Genomic DNA, 18,073 nt, shown 5'->3' with positions numbered 1-18,073 from the left:
TAATATAGGATGTTCGAGGAGATAGACAGATTGTAGGGAAAGATTAAGAAGAAACGTTTGATCCGGTTGCAAAAATGACTATGATTTGAATATTTCTAGAAGTGGTGGCTGCAAAGAATTGAGAGGTGCACCAAATGAATGTGCATGATGCTTTTCTTCATGGTGACTTAGAGGAGGAGGTCTATATGACAATACCTTCGGGTTTTTGGGCTTCTGGTCTAAATAAGGTTTGTCGGCTTCGAAAGTCTTTATATGGCTGACGTCAGGCACCATGTTGTTGGTTTGCCAAGTTAACCACTGCCTTACTCGGGTATGGCTTTGTTCAGACATATGGTGATTATTCATTGTTCTACTTAGAACAGGGTGTTATGTGGTTGTATGTTCTCATATATGTGGATGATTTGTTGATTGGTGGAAAAATTTCAGGTGCTATTTATCGGTTTAAGGAGTATCTGAGTGAATGCGTTAAGATGAAAGATTTGAGTCATTTAAAATATCTTCTGGGTATTGAGGTAGCTTATTCTTCACAAGGTATCGACTTGTCTCAACGGAAGTATACTTTGGATATTGTTGATGAATGTGCGCTGTTAGTCTCTTGGCCGTTTGACACTCCCATGGAACAGAATCACAAGTTACAAATTGATGGAGACGGTCCCTATGCTGACCCAGGACAATATCGTCGTATTTTCAAGCGTTTAATATACCTTACGGTAACTCGCCCTGACCTTTCTTATGTTATCCATATTCTTGCGCAATTTCTAAAGAAACCGCAAGTTAAACATTGGGAGGCTGCACTTCGGGTGGTTCGCTATCCTAAAGGTTGTCCTGGACAGGGGCTTTGGTTGAGTGCCAATAGAGACCAAACACTTTCTGCTTACTGCAATTCTGACTATCAGTCTTGTCCTATTACACGGTGATCTTTGTCGGGTTATTTTATTCTTCTTGAAGGTTGTAACATCCTTATTCCATTTTTGGTATTTTAGAGTAGGTGTCGATCGACACCAACATTTCTAGAGCAGACCAACTTATGTTAAACACACTTTTTGTTGCGTTTTGGGTTCTGGAAACCCTAGGGGTTGAGTATAAAAGGTTATTTCGACGCATTTGGTCAAGTTTAGTCACTTTTACCTTGTCCAAAAGAGAGAAAAGTTTCTGAGAGGTTTCTGTGATTTTTTTTGTGGAGTTTGTGCCTGTTCTTGAGAGATATTTGCTTGTGGTTGGGGATCTAAGGCTAGGAACGTGACTTTTCTGGACGTTTGTGGTGTCAATCTCTCTGTTTTGCAAATGTGAGTGCATGACCTATGGCTGATCTAAGCTGAGATCTCTAGTATTGGTGTTTTTTTGTGATTTTGTGACTTGTTTGATTGTTTCTCTGGCTTGTTTTGTGTGATTTGTGGTTCATATGGCTTGTGTTAGCCTTTGAGAGAGTCTTGCCCACGTTAGAGGCAGTGGAAAGCAAAGATTATACCTTCAACTGCAAGGAGAACGATGTTGTAGGATCGGTGTCGTTCGACACCAAGGCGTGACGGCGCGAGGGCTTTGATGAGTGTCGGTCGACACCATGTGGACACTACAAGAAAACATGGAATCGCCGACTATAAAAACAGTTACTATACAGTCGCAAACTACTTAGTAACGACTGATTGGCGACTGACATGCGTAGTCGGTAAACAGTGCGTAGCTAAACAGTCGAAACGAAGCTACTAATTGGAGACTGATAATTGTGGTCGTTCTTCCCTCGCCAAACAGTCGCTAAATTTAGCGGCTGAATTGCAACGCTTTGGCGATCGATCTGGTTACTCATTTGCGACTATTTTGGTTACTGTTTTGTATACGTTTTGGTGACTGTTTTACGACTGTTTAATAATCATGTTTTAAAAAAAAGTTCTGGTAAAAATGAATTATTTGATTTTATAATACCAAAACTGATTATGAAAACTATAACTAAAACATAACAAACATGAAATTAAACAAAGACATAAGTATCAACATACATCCAACATAATCAGTTCCAGAAAACATCCAAACAATACAAAAGTTTTTATGAGTTTCAGAGCAAAGAGGTACAGGAAGTGGATCAGTTGGCATAGAAACAACAAGAGTTTCAGAGCAAAGAAATACAGCTGCTGTCATCTCTAACCTTCTTCCCTTGGACTAACACCCCAATACGTATTCCACCACCGAGTAAAGCAGTAACAACCTCTTTCACCGTCCTCTAAAACCAAAAGTATTAAGTATCATGACTAATGTTATGAAATAACATAGATCACTGCACACAGCAGAACCGAAACATCTAAAGAGACGGACAGGAAAAGACAAATTAATCACACACCTTCAGTAAGCCTACAGTTGCTGTCTCTGGAACTTCAATAACAAGCTCCAGAATCCTAAGGGACTTGATGCTGAACTTTACTGCAAACAATGATATAACATGAGACCCACCACTACAAGAAATATGAGTTTTGTTAGCACTAGAAAAACACAAGAGTTATGGAATAGTTCAAGTCATGTTGAATAGTCCATAACAGAAAAACACAAGAGTTATTGAAACTCATTTTCGAGCATGTCCTGCAAGTGTTCATCGAGAACATAGACAAACTTCTTGAACCGAGATAGCCACTTGCACTTCTTACAACAATTTACCTTCGTTCCTGCAAACATCGGAGGTTAAAACATGAATCAAAGGTTCTTTACTTTTTCAATCTCTAGAACATTTGTTCATTTATGTGTAAAGATGAATAACTAACCAGTCCTTGACAATTTTTCTTCTTCCTCATGATCTATGGAACGCCTGCAAGATATCAACGGTATTGGATATATGGACTAACCTGCTGTCGACTACACCTGCAAACCAAGAAGTAAAAATTCTTCTGTTATAGTTCTCCAATTTCAAGCAGATTTTATTAATTCTGAAATAGAAATTAGGGAACGACAAAACAATGATGATTCTCTTGCTTCCCTTCTTTGCAGACCAACGCTCAAGTCTTAATTCAAAACTTGAGATTCTGGCCAAACCAAACAAATCTAGCAGCGTAGAGAGAAGCACAAGAAACAATAGGTGAATAAAGAAAATCAGAGTCATCTAGCCAACTATAAATAAATCCTTTGGAAAACTTCATTAGCTTTAAAAAAGACATCTAGCAAGAAACACTTTGAGCTCAGCCGAGAACCAAACCTAAACTTAGAGACATCTTGAGATAGTTGAACATGAAATATGTAAAGTGAAGCTAGAAGAAAGTTTGAAACTTTAACCTGATCTCTTTGCAATTTTAGAAAGAATCACAAGCCCATCTCTGTTAGTAACCCGAAACTGGAATCGTGTGAGATAAAAGGAGACATCAACGACAATAGAAATGGCAGCGTTATAGCTTGAAGGCGTAGTAGAGAGAAGGCGACGAGGGGAATGATGAGGAATAGGGTTTTGGATCTGGGTATGGAGGAAGTAGTAAGATTGAGAGCAATTGAGAGATAAAAGGAGGGACTATGGCGTTTCTCGATTGAGTTGGGGATGTGAGGGATTAGGGTTTTGAGGAATAAACGAAAGAAGAAGAGAAACGATTGAGAAGAGATTTGAGGGATTAGGGTTTTCTCGGGGAAGAAGAGAAACGATTTGGGTCTGAGCCGTTTTGTTAAGGTCCAAATTTGGTTTAAAGTCCAAATTAAATAAAACAGTCGCTAAAGAGTAGCTGTTTAGTCGCAATGTTTGGCGACTGTCAAATTGGTCTCCAAACTAGTCGCAATTTGGCGAGTACACTGCAACATTATGCATTAGTCTCGAATTAGCATCTATTAGGCGACTGTGTTTTAGGTCGCAACTTGCAGTCGGCAATTCCATGTTTTCTTGTAGTGGGAGGTGTCGGTCGACACCAATTAGGGTTTTCGGGACCGACACCACCCTTCAGTAGGCGGCTGAATGCATTTCCTTTTCCTGGTTTGATTTATGATTGTTCTTTGATGCATGTAGAGATCTTATTGCTTGTATGTCTAACCCAGTAGATGGGAGGATTGCCTTATTGAGTATTTTTGATAATACTTATTCATCTCAATTGTTATTTGCGGTGCAGGTAAAGGCAAAGTGTGATCGTGGAATCAAGGCGATGAAGAGGAGGATGTTCTAGCGGTCCAGTTATTAGTTCTATGCTTTTGTTAGGATGCCAGAAAGGAATATTGTTGTCTAGAACGAATGCTAGGTTGATGGTTCTATGATTTTTTTATGCTATTGGTATTGTTGGATTGTTATTTTTTATGCTATTGGTATTGTTGGATTGTTATTGGTTAATTTGTTATTTAATTCATTTATTTATTGAGATTGGTTATGTTATTGGTTGTTATCCGCTAGTTGTATTGATTGAGGTTAGGATGTTAGTAAGTATATCACTAACTATTATGTATATAAAAAAACGGGTCGGGTTGTTTCAGAGGTTCCCCCATTGCATGGAAAACAAAGAAGAAAAGGACATTCTCACTCCCCTATGCTGAAGTTGAGTACCGGGCGATGCGTCATGCAACTTGTGAATTAAAATGGGAACACAAACTTCTCTCTTACTTGTATTCAACATTCTGATCATATACCGCTTTTCTGTGATAATCAAGCAGCACTTCATATTGCTGCTAACCCTGTTTTTCATGAGCGTACTAAACACATCGAAGCGGATTGTCACTTTGTTCGAGATACATTCAAGGCAGGGCTTATTACAACTTTCAAGATTCATACTACGAATTAGGTTGTTGACATTTTTACCAAGTCTCTTGGAACTCTGCCAATTGAGTATTAGGGACCTTCATGCGCCAATTTGAGGGAGAGTATTAAAGAATATTACTTTATTTTATTGTATCTTAATCATCAATTCTAGAATATTCTCTTCTAGAATTGTATATATATCTTTATAAAGATGAATAGAATAATAACTTTCTCGCCTCCAACATTATTAACGATACATGATAGCCTCAGCTGCTGCAATCTTACATTATGCTTTGGCATTGGGTTTTCAATCGGGCAAAAGTAGCTCTAGCATGGAATCTTAAATGCCCTAGTATCATCGTGAGTATTTCGATTTTGCGTCTTGTATGTTGTTTGTGATAAATTTTAATTTTAATTTTCATAAATAAATAATTGACAGTATATATCAATTTAGGAGTTTTCAAATAAATTTTTATATAAATTCAATCACAACTTCACACCATATATTTGTTATAGTATAGTTTAACTTTTGAACACATTAAAAGACATAATTGGGTCTATATATAATCAAAATTTCATAATAAACAAATGTTAGTAGACTAAAATATGTGGAAGCCCCCTTGGCGCAGTGGTTGGCCTAGAATTCATTAATACTTCTACACCAGGAGGTATGGGGTTCGAACCCCATAAAATGCAATTTATTAATTGTGCACAGTATCACATTCTTAGGAGAAATTCTTCAAAATACCACACTTAAGATTTTTTTTTTCTAAAAATACCACGAAAGTTTTATTTTTCAAGAATACCATAACATACAAAAAATTGATTTTTTATTGGGTAGAATTTTTCTTCAGGTTTGAATTTACAAATTTAGGGTTTAGTTTTTAGGAGGTAGGGTTTAGTGTTTAGGATTTATGGATTAGTTTTTAATATAAAAAATTAGTTCAGTTTTGTGGTATTTTTGAAAAAAATATATTTTAGTGGTATTTTTAAGAAAAAAAACCAAAAGTAGTAGTTTTTGAAAAACTTATTTTAGTGGTATTTATGAGAATTTTTCTATTTTTGTTATGTTTTATAAATTCTTTATTACACAATTTGAACTTCAAACTTTAAATTTAGTGTTCCAATTCTTATTTATAAAAAAATTGTTTCAAAGAAGTTGTATATATAATTGTATATAAATTACATAAGAAAAATATATGGACATCAGAAAACTCAATATAATATGCAAGATGGTGTTCCAAGCTCTAATACACAGCATTTGGACAGAGCGAAACAAAAGGATACATTCTGCAGACTTCTGCACTGGGAAATTCAGCTCCTAATGCGACAACGACTAACGGGACTTGACAGAGAGAAAACCCACGGATCTTCTACAGCAGCACTCTCCCCACAAGACACTTACCTCTACCTATGGTTCGCAAACTTCCAAGTGCCCTAGCTTATGTTATCTTATAAGAAGCACAAACTGCTCATTACAAGTTTTCCTCCTCTTTGAAGCACAAACTGCTCATTACAAGTATCTATTTAAATATATATATATATATATATATATATAATATATGGACATCGATAACATCTCACTGTAGCCGTCCTAATAATTGATGACTTTGTGTTGTGAGGTTTAATAATGTTATCTTTTCATAGAAAACACTAACAGCCAAAAAGAGTTCAGTCTCGTCGCTATACATCTATCTATATATAGACAAACAAAATTAAGATGCAGCACTTCACGATGAATGACATATTTCATTGGCCTCTAAATATTGCTGAGGGTAATGCAGATAGAGACAATGTCCGGCTTTAGTACTGTTACTTGAGTTAATTTTCTATTTTGAAACATGATTAACCCAGAAAAAAAGTGTAATTCCAAATTATGATGAACCAAAAAAAAAAGTGTTACTTAATTGTTCAAACAAAGGTTATTTAACCCAGAGTAAATTTTAAAATTAGTCACTTTAAATTTTTAATGCACTGAAGAAGAGGCATTAAGTTTTAGATCGAGTAGACAGACCCTATTGTAATTCCAAATCATCTACGTATATAGCTCATTGTTTATTTACATTTGTGTTCCCTTGATTTTTACATATAATATACGTCTCTCTTTTTTTTTTTGTTCAAAATAATACATGTTTTCTTAAGAAATTATTTTTATACTTGAGATCACTTTTTATTTAATGATGTATTTTTTTACTAGTTCTATAAAAATAGATAAACACAAATAGCAACGTAAGGTATAGTGTATGGTCGACAGTTTATATTGGGTTTTGTTTATCTCGGTTATTATAAACTATAAAATTGTTGAAAATCCTAAAAGCTGGTGGTATATAAATCATTGTATCATTCATAAAGAAAGACAACACAATATACGATCTTATCCTGCAATACTCCTCCTTGTGTTGGAGTGTGAAGATCCTGAGCGCCCAACTTGGAAATTAGATAGAAAAACTGATCACGACCACGAGCCTTTGTAAAAATGTCTGCGAGCTGCTCTGTCGTCTGAACATGTTGTGTAGAGATAATTCCATCACGAATTGCATGAAAATCATCACGATCCTGAGCTCTTAAAAAGCAGGATTAGTGGCAATATAAATAGCAACCTTACTATCACAATATAAGTGAGCTGGCGCAGCTTGGTCGATGCCTAATTCTTGTAACAAATTACAAAACCATTTGATTTCCTTAAGAGCATAAGACATCTCTCAATACTCAGATTCTGCGGACGACGATGGAGTTTTCATAAACTGAACCAAATATAACAAGCGACCAACAATACGATGGAATGATTTGAGATCGTGACGAAGAGAACCATCATTGAAAGCAAGGTCCGACGGAGTGAAGGCAGGTCGAGCTCCAAGATTCCACTATCAGCAATAACATCAAGAGTATACTTATGTTGTTAGAGAAAAATACCATCTCGACACCAAGATGATGTTGTGTTTATCGTATGCTTGTGATAAGGACATGTAGTCCTATATTCGAAGCCGTCTGTTCGTCTGCATGATTACGTCCTTTATAATGCTAATTACACACCACCGTCTGAACACGTTCTTCCCAACTCTTTGTCACAGCCTTTGGCACCAGTGCAAGGTACTTCTCTGTTTCCTTTAACAGATTATGGTTTTGATGAAAAAATTTCTCCTAGTCATCTTGTCTTTCTAGCGGTTATCACTGCTAATGTTGAACCTAAACATTTTAAAGAAGCGGTTAATATAAAGGAATGAAATAATGCGATGACTAAGGAGGTTGATGCTTTAGAAATTAATAAAACTGGATCGTTGGTTGATTTGCCTCCTAACAAAGTGGCCATTTGGTTGTCAATGGATTTATAAGATGAAGTATGGTATTGTGGAACGTTACAAAGCTCGACTTGTTGCCCTTGGTAATAATCAGATAGAGGTGGAGGATTACAAGGAGACATTTTCTCCTGTTGTTCAAATGACTACTGTTCATACGCTGCTTCGTCTTGTTGCTGCAAAACAGTGAGAGGTTTATCAGATGGATGTTCAAAATGCTTTTCTCCATGTTATCTTGATGAGGAGGTTTACATGAAGCTTCCTCCTGGGTTTTGTCATTCTCATCCAGGCAAGGTTTGGCGTTTTTGCAAGTCACTGTATGGCTTAAAACAGGCTACTAAGTGTTGGTTTAAAAAGCTCTATGATTCTTTTCTTCATTTCGGTTTTTCCCAATCCTATGATGATTATTCTCTTTTCCCCTATGTCTGGAACAATATTCAGCTGCGTGTGTTTATTTATGGTGATGATCTCATTCATTTGTGGTAATGATGGGTATATGTTTTAGAAGTTTAAAGATTATTTAATTCGATGTTTCTCTAGGAGAGATGTTTCTCTATGCGTGTTTTCTCTGCTTGAAGCCTCTTATCGATCTGATGTGTTGTCATAAGGTTCATGTATTGTGTAGATAGTGTATCCTTGAATGCTTCCTTGCTCATAAGAGAGATATCCAAAAGAGGGTTGCTGCACATATAAAGCAAGACAAGGATGATGAAGAAGAGAAGCTAATGTTACAAAAGGCAAGAAAGCTCGACGATTTTGATCAGCAAAACCATAGTGCAATGCCTCGAAATAGTGAAAAGAATCACAACCAAGACAAGAATGGTTTTCATGGGGTAAACAGTGTGAAGACAACTTTCTTTGAAAAAAAACCTCTTGAAGACCCACCGACAATTGACTTCGTTCAGCACAATGATTTTATCAGCAAAAGTATAACCTGCAACGACATTTGTAGACCTAGTAGCCACCTCTGTAGATTCACTTTGCAAAACTCTGACTCGCAACACCATTAACTGCATCCGAACAACTCGAACAACTCTGTGTAGTAGCAGCAGACACAACAACTCTGCCTTCCTGAATCCTTCCAGCAGCTTCTTGATGGCCGTGATTCTCACAGTTTCCTGACTGCTGCAGCTAACACTTAACAACAACAAGTTAAAGCGCTCCTTCTAAAATCATGTCTCTAGGCATCATAGAACAATGCTGATTGAGCTCTTTTTCTTGTGAATTGGACAACTTCCATATATAGTAGCTATTATCAGAGCGCTGACGTTCGACTCGATATTGTGGCGCTCATCAACCGCCTGACATCCTTTCTTGGTGAAGGTAACATCTAAACCCTTATCACACAACTGATTGCTGCTAATGAGATTGGTTTTTTTAGATTATCGACAAGGTAGACAGATTATAGACTGGACTGATCTTTACTACAATATACACCTTTGCCTTTACGTTTACCTTCAGCTTCATCTCAAAAAGTGACCTTGTCAGCTGAGCCTGCTCCAAAGTTGTGTAGCCTTCCTTGATTGCCAGTCATGTGTCTTGAACAAGCATTATCAAAGAACCAGTGCTTCAACACAAGCGTCTGTTGATCATCAACAGTTTGAGCAACAAAATTCATCGCCTGTATCTTCGAACATCTTCCTTCAGATGCGTGAGTGGTATATTACAATCCAAACACTTGAAACAAACAACTTTGTGGAGGTTCTGACTCGCATAGTAACAATGACATGTTCAGATCTTCGACAGTCCACAGTCTTACCCCAACTTTCGATCTTGTTCTTGTGAAATTTCTTCAGGTGTATGAGTTGACTTACACGATTCTTAAATCTGTAACAATCATACTTAATATGACCAATCACACCACAATACCAACAACGATGCAGTTTCCCTCTCAGATGTTCACAACAATCATCTGTTTCGTCTTCTGTACGTTGGACTCAGACACTAGTTTGAACAATATCACCTCCGTTTTGCAGCACTTTTGTTCCATGGCCTATGTATGAAATCTTCTGACCATACAAGGACCCATTAACTACACTCTTGACACCGCTTGAGTTTCCTTCACGATTCCTCATACCGCAGCTTGAAATCATATTACTCTTGTGAGTGATCAGCCCCTTGTACAGATCTTTTGCTCCTTTACTCAGCTTCTTGTTATTCTTTAGCTGATCCTTAAGGCGTTGTCTCAACACAGACAAAATGTATTTCTCCTCAGCCGACAGTTTCTCAAGAGTGAAGACTCTACAAAGCAGCTCTTCCTTCTCAAACACCAGAACAGATACATTAGACAGAGCGATGACTTGTTTCTCAACAGATAAGCCAGCCACATCACCCTTAGGCTTCAAAACAGACTTCTAATTCTCATCATCTTCTTTGGTTGGATCAATATCACTGCATGACAGACAAGATTTCTGATACTAAGATTTTTTGTGTCTCTTAGAAGGTCAATTAACCTTATGCAGTTGTAATACTTAAGGTGTCAATCAAGTTGGGAAACTTTACTAACAATTAAGATGCAATCAAGGAATCACAAGTTAAGCCAATATAAAAAGAGAGTGTTTGTCTAACAATCCTAGAATGACGAAAATGCAAAAACGGAAATGAACTACAGAATTAGAAACGAAAATGTGTGACAAGAAGCGAAAATGTATAAAAATCAGAAACGAATCTAAGCATGAACTAAGAAGCAAGAAACGAAACAGTCTCAAAAATGCAATAAAAATCAGGAAAAAAGAAACCAAACCAACCCAAAGTTGCGAAATAAAACAATCTGGTCGAACCAGAAAAGCTGGTGTCGATCGACACACCCCTAGTGTTGATCGACACCCATCCCCAAATCACACTATTTGGTTCACGGATGTTACACCTTAACACTACTCAGATCCGGAAATCATCACCATAGATGCAAACCCAGAAAACATTGAACAAAACATAATAAGATAGATAGAAATGAGATGAACAACTTTGTAGAAGAAATCAAATGCGAAAACTGAATAAACTCAAAGGTGTCGGAATACAAAGTCTGAGAACGTTTTTGGTGGCTACGGTAAACTTTCAGGAAAAGAACGAGATAAAAGATGAGATATCTCTGCCAAAACTTAAAAACATGTAAATACCTAAAACTTAAAACGACAAGGTGAAGCGTCGGTTTGGGAGTCTCCTGAAGCGTGTAAGACAGAACGTCTTCCTGACATGTGCATCGAATCGGAGTGGGCGACAATAGCTCGATTGCTTGGGTGAGTGTGGCTCGATTGGCGTCGCTGAGAGTGGCTCGATTGGTGCCGCTGAGAGTGGCTCGATTGCTTGGCTGGATCGTCTGCGTTTCCGACGTCTCCTAGACACCTGAAATACTCCGAAATGCACAATGTATACAAGGATGATGCAAAAACTTCCTAAACATGCAAAGTGTATACAAGAGGTTCTAAAATGACGTAAAACGACTAGTTATCCTAGATAAATGCATGTCAAATACATGCTAAGGAGACGCAAAATATAGACATATCAACTCCCCCAAACTTATTCTTTGCTTGCCTCAAGCAAACAATCAAGAACAAAGTATGGAAGAGAGGTGTGAAGATGGGGTATCAGAACCTAAAACATGCTGAAAAGAGTATTTAGAATCAATGTCCTTGTTTATAGTTCTATGATGCATGGTGAAGGAACTTTATTTCTTTAATCTGCGCATGCAATCCTATCAATCATTCCCCTTAACATTCATTAACAGAGAACCGTGAATCACGCTAAGCAATGTCATTGAACTCATTTGGCTAGGGTAAAAGGTCAGAGACATAGATGGTCTCCTTCTCAAGTGGTTTTATCAATACAGAAGGTTCTCTCACGAAAAGGAGTCGAGCTTAAGAGAAGGCTAAAGGTTGAAACCAACTGATACATACAAGAGCAGCGCCCTGTCTACCCAAGGAACATTCCAAACCGAAGTTGGCCCCATCTCTACCCTTCATCAGAAACTTCATCTCAACCCCATTCTTTCATTCTTTAGACTTGGTCTTAGGAGGAGTTCACTTCTTATCATTCTAGCGGATTGAGAAATCTTTATTATCAGTAAGGTTCTTTTTCTTTTCTTCTAAGGACTCTAGACATCTTAACCATTTTACTTTCTTTTCTTTGTCTAATCTTTTCATTTTATGCCCAGAACCAGTAACTCTTTATTTTGCTCAACCCAAATCCTTTACTAGACTTGTAAACTTTCAAAACGCATCCCCCTCCTAAAGATTTTCTACCCTTAACTTTCTTTTTACTCTTCACTTTTCTGCACAAATCCATACCCAATACACAAAATCGAGTTTTCACCTAGTCCTACTAGTCCGGATAGCGCGAACTAGAACTACACAGGATCGTACTCTTGTCGGTTAGAGCCTAACACTTTCTAACAAGCTCAACTCGGAAAAGGCTTGACACTCAAGAATACAATTGGCTTGAAAGAACGGTTGGTTAAGGGTGCGAGGAACTATTCCAAAAATGGGAATCAGCTATTTGGATTGACAAGGATGGTAAAAATGTGAAAGACAATCCAAGTATGTATATGGTATATATGAGTTCAACTTCAATGCATAACAAGATAATTGCAAGTCAGGATTAGGTTCAGATAGATAGGGAATGACGTCAGTTCAAAACATGCTTCAATCTTACATTTTCAAATTCAATCAACAAGCATCAAAGAACTAATAACAAGGGCCTTGATCATATCCTTTTGAATCCAACATGCCACCAAGGTTACAATCATCATCAACTCCTATGCTAAATGCACAACCCTATATGAATAACACTAGACTCAATCCTAATATGCAAGTGCAAACTACATGAACACTCTGTTTTTGTGGAAATTTTCGTTTTCTTTTTCAATTTTTTTTGTTTTTCTATGCAAATAGATGAATGCAAACACAAACATGATATAATGCAAAAATTTGAAATAAGAATCACAGGACACAACATCAGATACATCATCTCAAACCCTCCCCCAAACTTAAATTACACAGCTCCTGTGTAAGAAAAATTTGCAGAAGGATTAAAAAATCACAACAGAAATAATGCAGGAATGAAATGGTATATACAAGAGAAGGTAGGAGTACCTCAGTAGTAGAAAAAGAAGTCGATGCTCGCCCAAGGAGGAGCGTTATATTGATTTTGTCCTTTCCCTTGTTCTTGATCCGCAGGAGTGACCTCAGCTGGTTGGTCAACTTGCTTCTCAACCGCTTGCGTGTTCTGATACATGTTCGGCTGCTTGTCACACTGCATGTCATCGACTCTTGACTCACCATGGTCCGATACTAACACAACAACCTCTGTAGGCTTATAATCACGTTGATGTTCGATATGTTGCTCAACCCCGTGCATACCCTGATGATCACCCTAAGCTTCAACTTACTGCTCAAACTCAACCTCATGCTCATCTCGAGCCGCAGAACGACGCACAGATCTACGACTAGAAGACGCTCTGGAACCTCGCAAACCGCGTCTTTATCTCTCCCTATACTTGTGTGACGAGTGGTGTGGAGGAGCGGGTGAAGGTTGACGCTCCTGAGGCACATATGAAGATTGACATGCTGGGGAGATAACCGGAGAGAGTGTTCTCTGACGAGTTGGCTCGAGTGTTACAGAGGCGCGTCCCGGCATGGGTCTGGTGTCCTCGGGGATAGACCTAGGGACGGCGGTAGTGGAACTCGAGCAGCTAAACTTACGCATGAAGTTCGTCAATGTCTTGGTGAAGCTGCTGAACGCCTTGTCTCTAGCCTTCCCCCATTGCTGAAGCTTATTGAGGCGTTCATGAGCTGCTCTAACTCCCTTAGCCATTCTCGGTTCTGTGTACTCTTCGAAGTGAAACTGCTCAGGGCGGTACTCAACTTCGCCCTCCTCCATCGGGTCTGCTCCAGCTTCTGCAATCTCTACCCACTGCACCTCATCCCCAGACTCGTATAGAGTGTCCGTGGGAGGTATGAACTCTACATGTTCACCCCTCAAGATAGTAGTCAGCTCGACGGACGGTAGGAATAATCTTGAGTTACCGACCTCCGGATGCACAAACTTGTAAATCAACCGTCCCTGCCTCAAACCTCGCTCCAGAGTGCGTAACTGCCGCAGGTTGTTCATGTCGATCCAGCGTGGTGAGTGTGGCTCGGATAGTAATAGAACACTAGCTGCTTCAAGAAACCAAGTCACCACGCCGCCCATACACATCACTCCGGGAGAGTTGTTGCTGTTGAGTCTCGAGACCCAAGTCTTGTATGACATCATGTAGTTGAGGAGGTAGAGCGAGACGGCAGTGTTGGACGTGTCACCTTGCAGCTTGGTGCCATCCATTGCCGTGAATGAGAGTCCCTTCAGCGCTAGAGCAATCATCTCGAGGTCACCATTCGTGATATATCCCTTAATCTCCTTGGCGTAGAATGCATCGGCCACTGCCTTTTGGAAGTAACGCAACACTGGGCTTCTCAGGTTCATCGCCTTCATTTTCGATGAAGTGAATGTGGGCGTGCTTCCAATCGTCGCCCAAAGTGCTGATATTTTGGTCCTGTCGAACTGTGGCGTAGTCCCCGTTCTGCCGGGAAATCCAAAAATCTCTTCGATGGTTCTGAGAGTAATGGTGTAGAACTGACCATGATCGCGGAATGTGATGTACCCCTAACCTCCATCAGACATTATGCCTGGTCATCCGAGTAAAAGTACATCTCCAAGGTAGAGAGGAACTGGATTGTCTCCTCCTTGTATCCATTCTTGGGGGTGTTCATGAGTCGCTCCAGATGGCATCGCCAGAATAGGTACTGAACATTCTCCGCAATCCGGAGTTGCTCGATGGTCTCAACATGAGGGTATCTTGTTCCGTTGAACTCCAACTGCTGAAACAGCTCGTAATACTCCTTGGGAGTCAGTTTCGTCTCGGTTGATTTCTGTCTTATAGACTTCCTGGGAGCTTGTCCGGAACGTAAATCAGGTTCCTCCTGTTCGTAATCATTGCCTTCTACTCTTGAGTTAGAAGCTTGTACCGGTCTCTTTCTGTGACTCTTGCTCTAGTTGAGGGGATTGGTTGGTCTGCTTGACCCCGCTGCTTGGCCTGAACCTCCAGCAATTTCGCCGACCATGTTTTTCATTTCTAAGAAGCGATTCGCCATAGACTTAGGCGATGAGCGCTCTCCAGCCTTACACCCATATGCATCTCTCATTTCCTCTATTAGCTCAGTACTCTTTCTGCTCTGTTGAGACATGATGAACTTAAAGCTAAACGTCAATATGTTAGTGCACAAGTGACAAAAGAAATTATGAAGTTTAAAACATGAAGGTGCAAAGAGAGGTTTATCCGATCGAGTGGGTGACAAGGTTGACTTGTTGGTTTGATCAAGATGGTGGACGGCGACAATCGAACGGTGTCGTAACGGTGACGATGGAGTATAGGGCGGGACTTCGACAGTGCATGGCTCGATTGAGTGGTTGGGAAGGTCGGTTCGAGTGATGTTATTGAAGATGGCTCGATTGAGTTTGACGGAGGCGAGAATCGAGAGTGGCTCGAGAGAGAAAGTTGAAACTGGCTCGATTGCTTAAGTTCAGAATGGCTCGGAAGAAGACGACGGTGCATGGCTCGATTGATGCTTTGCAGATGTGAGTTGAGAAAGCGGATCGAGAGTGCAGCTCGATTGGGTGGTTGAGAATGGGGATAAGAGTGTGGCTTGATTAACGCTGCTCAGTCATGGCTCGATTGACGAGTTGGGAACTGGTTCTAGCGGTGTAAATGATGACGGCTCGATTGGCGGTGTGAGAACGGCTCGAGAGAGGTGTTATGACCGAGGCTCGAGTAAAGCTTGATGTCGTTGGCCAAACGGTTTTGCGCGACGTGACTCGAGTATACCTGTGAAACCGGCTTGACAGATGCAGCGTGAGTAGCTAGATTGCAGAGTCGTGGATGAGGGAGTGCGGAATGTCGCGAGCGTGTGCAGCGGAGTTGGCTCGAACAGTGGTTGGGAACAGATATTGAACCGGCGACGACGAACTGGTCGAGACCTAACTCGGTCGAGTGAACAGTGCACCACAGAGATTGCAGCTTTGGTCGATGTGAGTGAGACTTCGGCGGAGAGACTTCACGCCGGTACAGGGTCATCAAGATCGTCGGTCTCTGCGTGGTGACGTCTATGTTGGCGTGGAGAGACTCGAGTCAGCAGTGAATGAGGTATGAAAATTAAACAAAGAGAAAGAGAGAGTGAAGTGAGTTATGGAGGGTTTGCTTGCTCGGTGGATGAGGTGACAAGAGAGATGAGAGAAAATAAAAGTGAGATGATAATAGTGAGGGTGAGTGAAGAAGAGAGTGGAGAGTTTAATTTAAAGAGGAGGAGGGTTGCGAGAGTGAGGCGAGGAAAGAAGGAAAGGTAGTGGAGTGATAGGGGTGGGTGAGAGATGACACAAAGTTTTTGTGTCTCATGAGAGGGAGCAAGGAGGATGGGAGTTGAAGTGACAAGAGCATTGAATATTACATGGTGGGAGGAGAAAAGCAAGTGGAGTGAAAGAGAGTGAGTAAAGATTGAGTGAAGATTGAGTGGAGAGGGAGGGTTCACGTGGGCGTTCTTTTTCTTTCTTTTTTTTTTTTTTTTTTTTTTTTTTTTTTTGTTTTGAAAGAACTAGAAGTTTTACCCCACTCTCCCTTTTCACTCCGTATCCTCTATCTCTGTTGTCTATACTCTCTTCTGTAGATTCCTGAATACAACGAAACCAAAAACAAAAAATTAAAAACACAAGGATCCTAAAACAAAAATTATTTACAGTGATACCTTTGGGACTTCCTCCCAAGTGAGCTTGTTTAAAGTCCCTAGCTTGACCTTTCAGCTTTTAAGGCCTTTTGGGGTTCATAGAGGAGCACATTAGACCTCTCTGGTCGGACTTGATCAGCTAAATATTTCTTGACTCTCTGACCATTTACAGTGAACTTGCTACCATCCTTGTTCAGAAGAGTGATGGCTCCGAATGGCAGAACTTCCTTGACGTCAAAAGGTCCAGACCTCCTAGACTTAAGCTTTCCAGGAAATAACTTAAGTTTGGAGTTGAAAAGCAGAACCTGATCTCCAGCCTTGAGCTCCTTGACAACAATTTTCTTATCATGAAAATTTTTGGTTCTTTCTTTATAGATCTTTGAGCTCTCATACGCATCAAGTCTGATTTTTTCCAATTCATGTAGATCAAGAGTCCTCTTAGCCTGAGCTGTGTCAATATCCAAGTTCAGCAGCTTGACAGTCCAAAGCGCCTTATACTCAACCTCCACAGGGAGGTGAAATGCTTTACCATATACCAAATGAAATGGTGTTCTACCTATTGGCATCTTGAACGCAGTTCTGTACGCCTAGAGTGTCTCGTCCAACTTGACATACCAATCTTTCTTCGAAACCCCAATAATCCTTGACAAGATACTCTTGATTTGCTTATTCGAGACTTCAACTTGTCCACTGGTCTGAGGGTGATACGCAGTAGATACCTTGTGCTTAATCCCATACTTTCTCAGCATACTCTCAAACACTTTGTTGATGAAATGAGTTCCACCATCGCTAATCACTGCTCTAGGTATCCCATACCTTGGAAATATTATGCTCTTGAACAACTTCAGAACAACCTTGTGAACGTTGGTAGGACTGGCAATGGCTTCAACCCACTTAGAAACGTAATCAGCTGCCACCAGAATATAGATATTCCCATTAGATGGAGGGTTGAATGGTCCCATGAATTCTATCCCCCAAACGTCAAATATTTCCACTTCCAGGATCGGATTCTGTGGCAACTCGTTCTTCCTTGTGATGTTGCCTATCCTCTGACAAGCATCACACTTTGCGATGAAGTTGTGAGCGTCCTTGAACAAGGTTGGCCACCAGAGACCTACTTGAAGAACTTTCTGAGCTGTCTTGAACGTGGTGAAGTGACCTCCCTAGGTGGAGCCGTGACAATGCTCAAGCACTCCCTATACTTCCCCTTCTGCTATGCATCTCCTGAACAGACCGTCAGAATCTCTCTTGTACAGATAGGATGCATCCCAGAAGTAGTGGTTGACCTCTCTGAAAAACTTCTTCTTCCTGTAGGGATCCATGTCATCAGGAACTTCTCTACAGACCTT

The 18,073-nt window shown here is 39.9% G+C and overlaps 1 long non-coding RNA gene across 1 annotated transcript; it reads left to right on the top strand.

Annotated features, from left to right (window-relative positions):
* Positions 1–8: 8 nt before the first annotated feature.
* LOC109128349 (uncharacterized) lies at positions 9–4,321 on the top strand. Its single transcript, XR_015577515.1, has 3 exons — positions 9–310; positions 427–710; positions 4,065–4,321. It is a non-coding gene; the product is annotated as an uncharacterized LOC109128349 (long non-coding RNA).
* The last annotated feature ends 13,752 nt before the right edge of the window (positions 4,322–18,073 follow it).

Source organism: Camelina sativa, chromosome 13 (assembly GCF_030686135.1).
Source record: "Camelina sativa cultivar CO46 ecotype springtype chromosome 13, ASM3068613v1".
NCBI classification, from domain to species: domain Eukaryota; kingdom Viridiplantae; phylum Streptophyta; class Magnoliopsida; order Brassicales; family Brassicaceae; genus Camelina; species Camelina sativa.
The sequence above is the reverse complement of the archived record's forward strand: the minus strand, read 5'-3'. Positions and strand labels throughout refer to the sequence as shown.